Here is a 7,500-nt window from a genome sequence, read left to right on the forward strand (position 1 = left end):
ACTATTTCTCCTACTACAATTCCCTTCTTATCACCCCCCTATTCTTCCCACTATCCCCACTTCCCCCTCCCCATCTTTTCTCTCTTTGTTATGTTATGTTATTTTGAGGCACATTCGTGAGCTTCCTGTTAGACCGTTCGGACGTCGTACTAGCAGCTCTCATCACCATGACTGGCCGCGGCAAGGGAGGCAAGGGTCTTGGAAAGGGAGGCGCCAAGCGTCACCGTAAGGTTCTGCGTGATAACATCCAGGGAATCACCAAGCCTGCTATCCGTCGTCTAGCTCGCCGAGGTGGCGTCAAGCGCATCTCTGGTCTCATCTACGAGGAGACTCGTGGGGTGCTCAAGGTGTTCCTTGAGAACGTTATCAGGGATGCTGTCACCTATACCGAGCACGCCAAGCGTAAGACCGTTACTGCCATGGACGTTGTCTACGCCCTCAAGCGTCAGGGCCGTACCCTGTACGGATTTGGTGGTTAAATCGCTCCATTATTGAGATGGTGCCAGCTATTCAGCTTGCATTATCATCATTGAATAACATCATCTCCCGGACCTTTTTAAGGTCCACAAACATGAAAAGAAAGAAGGACCATAGACTACTATTATTACTACTACTTTCTCATAACCATGTTCACTATCACTATCTGAGCTAAGAAAAGAAACCATTATTAATTATAACCATCTTTCTCACTTCATCAGGTCTTCTCCAAGTATTATTATTATTATCATTATTATTATTATTATTATTATTATTATTATTATCATTATTATTATTATTATTATTATTATTATTATTATTATTATTATTATTATTATCATTGACTTATTTCAATGATCACGCCCCTCATCGTTCTCAGTTTCTCATAAAACAAAATATACATTGAGATGAAAAAGACGCTCAACATATCACAATAGGCAACACATCTAATCAACTCTCCACTGTGACACACAGCAGGTACATTAGTAGAAATATAGTATACATATTTATTCTCGGTCACTTGCGTGCCTGACTAAATAATAATAATAATAATAACAAATAACTAACTCGAAAATAAATACACTACTTGCTTATTATTGATATACCAGTATAGTCTACACAACTCTCTAGATGTTTGAACGTGTGGCTCCGAAGAGGAGCCGGATTGATGGTGATATTGGCTGAAGGGGAGGGAGGCCCTTTATTTACTTCTTCTCAGTCTTCTTGGGAAGGAGCACGGCCTGAATGTTGGGCAGCACGCCACCCTGTGCAATGGTGACTCCGGAGAGGAGCTTGTTAAGTTCCTCGTCGTTGCGGATGGCCAGCTGCAGGTGACGTGGGATGATGCGAGTCTTCTTGTTGTCACGGGCGGCATTGCCGGCAAGCTCAAGGACTTCAGCAGCCAGGTACTCCATAACTGCCGCAAGGTACACGGGGGCACCAGCACCCACGCGCTCGGCGTAGTTGCCTTTCCTTAGAAGGCGATGAATCCTGCCGACCGGGAACTGGAGTCCAGCACGACTGGAACGGGACTTTGACTTTCCCTTCACCTTTCCTCCCTTGCCGCGTCCAGACATGATAATGGATGTTGTGGTAGTAGTAGTAGTAGTAGTAGTTGTTGTTGTTGGTGATAAATGAGGAGCGCGAGTACTCTAACCTCGTCGGTAGCTCTGCGAGCAAGTAGTGAATTTTGGGAAAAACGGCTATATATACGCGAGATCAGATCGGCCCAGAGCGCGTCTGGACCAATCAGGACGCTCGCTGAGGTGGCGACTCCTGATCCTGAGTAGGCACGCTAATATATATACCACTTTTCAACTGAGAAAACGCACACTCGTTCTCACAGCAGTACGGCGACACTATGCCTCCCAAAGCATCAGGAAAGGCTGCCAAGAAAGCTGGCAAGGCACAGAAGGCCATTGCCAAGGGCGACAAGAAGAAGAAGCGCAGGAGGAAGGAGAGCTACTCCATCTACATCTACAAGGTGCTCAAGCAAGTCCACCCAGACACTGGCGTGTCCTCCAAGGCCATGTCAATCATGAACTCGTTCGTGAATGACATTTTCGAGCGCATCGCTGCCGAGGCATCCCGCCTGGCACACTATAACAAGCGCTCCACCATCACCAGCCGGGAAATCCAGACCGCTGTCCGTCTTCTTCTGCCTGGTGAACTGGCAAAACACGCTGTTTCTGAAGGCACCAAGGCTGTTACCAAGTATACCTCCTCAAAGTAAACAGGCGGCCAGTATACTGCTGCCAGTATAAAATAATACCCGGCTCCATTGGAGCCACACTTGAAAAGGAAAAAAGATACGATATAGACAAATGCATTATTATTATAATTATTGTTATTATTATTAATATTATTATTATTATTATTTTTATTATTATTATTATTATTATTATTATTATTATTATTATTATTATTATTATCATTATTAATAATATTAATATTGTTGTTTTTATTATGATTATTATTATAATAATTATTGTATCATTATTATTATTATTATTATTATTATTATTATTATTATTATTATTATTATTATTATGCTTATTATTATCGTGATTATTATTCTGTGGAGATAAAGAAAAGATAAAAAAAAAATAGAGATAAAGAAAGATAAAAATTCTCCCAAGTGAAAGAGATATGGCCATGGAAGAGGGAATAATAATAATAATATAAAAAAAAAAAAAGGGGGGAAGGATATTGAGTTGAAAGTCGATACCTGATACTGAAAGATGGAAAATAAATATTTTCTTCCACAAAACCAAACAGATTGTCTATGAAAATTCTTTAATGAAAGAGATGTTTGGCCCTAAAAAGGGCCTAGATATTGCTGTTATGAAGATCATTCGTGGATGACTTCTTAGGCACGCTCGCCACGGATGCGACGAGCCAGTTGGATGTCCTTTGGCATGATAGTCACGCGCTTGGCATGGATGGCGCACAGGTTGGTATCCTCAAACAGACCCACGAGGTAAGCCTCGGAAGCTTCCTGGAGAGCCATGACAGCAGAGGACTGGAAGCGGAGGTCAGTCTTGAAATCCTGAGCAATTTCACGCACCAGGCGCTGGAAAGGCAGTTTCCTGATAAGCAGCTCAGTGCTCTTCTGATAACGGCGGATCTCACGGAGAGCAACGGTTCCAGGCCTGTAACGGTGGGGTTTCTTGACACCTCCAGTGGCTGGAGCAGACTTGCGAGCTGCCTTTGTAGCAAGCTGCTTGCGGGGCGCCTTGCCACCAGTGGACTTGCGAGCCGTTTGCTTGGTACGTGCCATAGTTGTGGTAACAACAACTCACAACGAACACTCAGCTGAGTCTGCCCGCGCTTCCCACAAAATCCCTTTATATATGAATCGGGTGGGCCCGACGACTCCAACCCTGCCTTGTGATTGGTCAGAAACGTCCAGTGAGGCTCATCGCCCACGCAGTCACCGCATGAAAGATGTGATCATTATTGTTAGTCTAATTCATTTTGTTCTTATTCTTATTCTTATTCTTATTCTTTCTTCCCTCATTCATAACAAATCTTGGAAAATATACAGCAGAACTGACATGTCATTTAAAATTCTAAGACAATTAGCAAGAAAGTTGTGATATTCTTATTTTTTTCATTCTTTTTATTCTATTTTTTTCTTATTCTTGTCATAATTAATATTGTTATCTTTATTATTTTCATTTTTTTTTATTATTCTTCCTTATCTTATTCTTATTTATCCTACTTTTAGAGAGATGAGGCTTGTGCGGTCACCCATCCAAGTTCTGCCCGGACCCCCTGCTTAACCTTGCTGATCCCGCCGTCAGCTGATTGGTCAAGAGCGGAGAACAAGGTGTTGGGAGGGCTTATTTCTCTTATTCTTATTCTTTCCTGTATTGTTGTTGCATTGTTGTGCTGAAAATGTTGGAAAATATGCACTAAAATTAACCCTTCATTCATAATTCTACGACAATTAGCAAGAGAGATATATTATTACTTTTTTCCCTTATTTTTGTTCTTTTTATTCTTAATCTTCTTTTTTTTATTATAGTTGTTATTGTTATTTTATTATTTTCGTTTTTCGTTCATTCTCCTCATTCTTATTGCTATTTTTTTCTATTCTCAGAGAGATGAGGCTTTTGTGGTCACCCATCCAAGTTCTTCCCGGACCCCCTGCTTAACTGCGCTGATCCCGCCGTTAGCTAATTGGCCAAGACCGGAGAACTAGGTGTTGGGAGGCCTTCTTTCTATTATTCTTATTCTTTCTTCCCCCATTCATATCGTTGTATTGGAAATGTTGGAAAATATACAAAAGAATTCACCCTTCTATGACAATTAGGAAGAAAGACATGGGATGCTTTCTTTCTTTTTTTTTATATTCCTTTATTGTAATTTTTCTTATTCTTGTTATAATAATTCTTACTGTTATCTTTATTACTTAAAATTTTCGTTCATTCTCCCTATTCTTATTCTTATTTTTTTTATTTATTTATTTTTTTTCAGACAGATGAGGCTTGTGTAGTCACCCATCCAAGTATTGCCCGAAACCCCTGCGTAATCTCGACGATTTCATTTGACAATACCTATTTACTTATTTATTTATTATTATATTTATTAAAAAAAAAAAAGAAGAAAAGAAGATGAAGAATAAGGTATGTAATCGAAATACTCTCTCTATACTGTAGCAATAGTTTAGCTGGATGTACTTGTATTGTGTCAAAAATACTTGCAATATCTGCAATTGTAACCTGCAGTGTCGGCATAATGCATAATTAAGCAATGAAAAGAAAAATTAATAAAAGAATAAATGAAAAAAAGAAAGAAAAAAAGATACAATTAACAATTAAATATATTAGCTACCCCTCTACGTTTCTTTATCACTGCAGAAAAATGGAAACATTTTAACGTAGACTTGTCAAAATTCAACTGAAATTAAGGGTTAAATAAGGATTGTCACCCCTTCCCCAGAGGATATTCATTGTCTTTTATATATATATATATATATATATATATATATATATATATATATATATATATATATATATATATATATATATATATATATATATATATATATATATATATATATATATATATATATATATATATATATATATATATATATATTCTTTTTATTTAAAGTCTTATTTAGAGAGAGAGAGAGAGAGAGAGAGAGGTAACGTCCTTGAGGATAGCAGCTCGTCTACGCTCCGCTCAGTGATCAGCGTTAGAATGTAATTCCTCATTTCTTTAAAAAAAAAAAAAAAAAAAAAAAAAACAGAAACTTTATTTAGGGGGCTTGCTGGAAACAAACTACAATGGAGGAAAGAACAATATGTCTGCTATATGACCCACCCAGTTAAATTTTCAAGAAGCAAACGCAAGTTGGAAAATACGAGGAAGATAAATTTTCATTTATATACGTTTTATGGTAATTTCTGCCACGCCTTCCTCTATTCATCAAACGTCACTGACACTTATTCCCTTTATTTTTTACTTTACAGAATCTTTTGTAGGGCAAGACTCTAGAGGATATGTGCTTTCATAAATTCTATAATGCTTTGCTTATCATAGAGACATAAAAAAAAAAAATAATAATAATAAAAATAAATAAATTAATTAATTTAAAAAATCAAAATAAATAGATATATAAATTAATTAATCAATCAAATAAATTTCTATGCTTCACCTTTATAGCATTCGTATGAATGTCAAAACAAAACAAAAAATATAAATATAAATAATAATATGAAAAAAAAAAATTACTAAATATATGAAAAATAGCATTACTACTACTACTACTACTACTACTACTACTGCTACTACTACTACTATTTTTTTTTTTTTTTTTATGTAGGAAGGACACTGGCCAAGGGCAACAAAAATGTAATAAAAAAAATGCCCACTGAAATGCCAGTCCCATACAGGGGTCAAAGCAGTGGTCAAAAAATGATGAATAAGTGTCTTGAAACCTCCCTCTTGAAGGAATTCAAGTCATAGGAAGGTGGAAATACGGAAGCAGGCAGGGAGTTCCAGAGTTTACCAGAGAAAGGGATGAATGATTGAGAATACTAGTTAACTCTTGCGTTAGAGAAGTGGACAGAATAGAGGTGAGAGAAAGAAGAAAGTCTTGTGCAGCGAGGCCACGGAAGGAGGGGAGGCATGCAGTTAGCAAGATCAGAAGAGCAGTTAGCATGAAAATAGCGGTAGAAGACAGCTAGATATGCAACATTGCGGCGGTGAGAGAGAAGCTGAAGACAGTCAGTTAGAGGAGAGGAGTTGATGAGACGAAAAGCTTTTGATTCCACCCTGTCTAGAAAAGCAGTATGAGTGGAACCCCCCTCAGACATGTGAAGCATACTCCATACATGGACGGATAAGGCCCTTGTACAGAGTTAGCAGCTGGGGGGGTGAGAAAAACTGGCGGAGACGTCTCAGAACACCTAACTTCATAAAAGCTGTTTTAGCTAGAGATGAGATGTGAAGTTTCCAGTTCAGATTATAAGTAAAGGACAGACCGAGGATGTTCAATGTAGAAGAGGGGGACAGTTGAGTGTCATTGAAGAAGAGGGGATAGTTGTCTGGAAGGTTGTGTCGAGTTGATAGATGGAGGAATTGATTTTTTGAGGCATTGAACAATATCAAGTTTGTTCTGCCCCAATGAGAAATTTTAGAAAGATCAGAAGTCAGGCGTTCTGTGGCTTCCCTGCGTGATATGTTTACCTCCTGAAGGGTTGGACGTCTATGAAAAGACGTGGAAAAGTGCAGGGTGGTATCTTCAGCGTAGGAGTGGATAGGACAAGAAGTTTGGTTTAGAAGATCATTAATGAATAATAAGAAGAGAGTGGGTGACAGGACAGAACCCTGAGGAACACCACTGTTAATTGATTTAGGAGAAGAACAGTGACCGTCTACCACAGCAGCAATAGAACGGTCAAAAAGGAAACTTGAGATGAAGTAAACAGAGAGAAGGATAGAAACCGTAGGAGGGTAGTTTGGAAATCAAAGCTTTGTGCCAGACTCTATCAAAAGCTTTTGATAATTATGTCCAAGGCAACAGCAAAAGTTTCACCAAAATCTCTAAAAGAGGATGACCAAGACTCAGTAAGGAAAGCCAGAAGATCACCAGTAGAGCGGCCTTGACGGAACCCATACTGGCGATCAGATAGAAGGTTGTGGAGTGATAGATGTTTAAGAATCTTCCTGTTGAAGATAGATTCAAAAACTTTAGATAGGCAGGAAATTAAAGCAATAGGATGGTAGTTTGAGGGATTAGAACGGTCACCCTTTTTAGGAACAGGTTGAATGTAAGTAAACTTCCAGCAAGAAGGAAAGGTAGTGTTGACAGACAGAGCTGAAAGAATTTGAATAGGCAAGGTGCAAGCATGGAGGCATTGTTTCGGAGAACAATAGGAGGGACCCCATCCGGTCCATAAGCCTTCCGAGGGTTTAGGCCAGCGAGGGCATGGAAAACATCATTGCGAAGAATTTTAATAGGTGGCATGAAGTTGTCAGAGGGTGGAGGAGAGGGAGGAACAAGCCCAG

The sequence above is a fragment of the Scylla paramamosain genome, unplaced genomic scaffold, assembly GCF_035594125.1.
Source record: "Scylla paramamosain isolate STU-SP2022 unplaced genomic scaffold, ASM3559412v1 Contig68, whole genome shotgun sequence".
NCBI classification, from domain to species: Eukaryota; Metazoa; Arthropoda; class Malacostraca; order Decapoda; family Portunidae; genus Scylla; species Scylla paramamosain.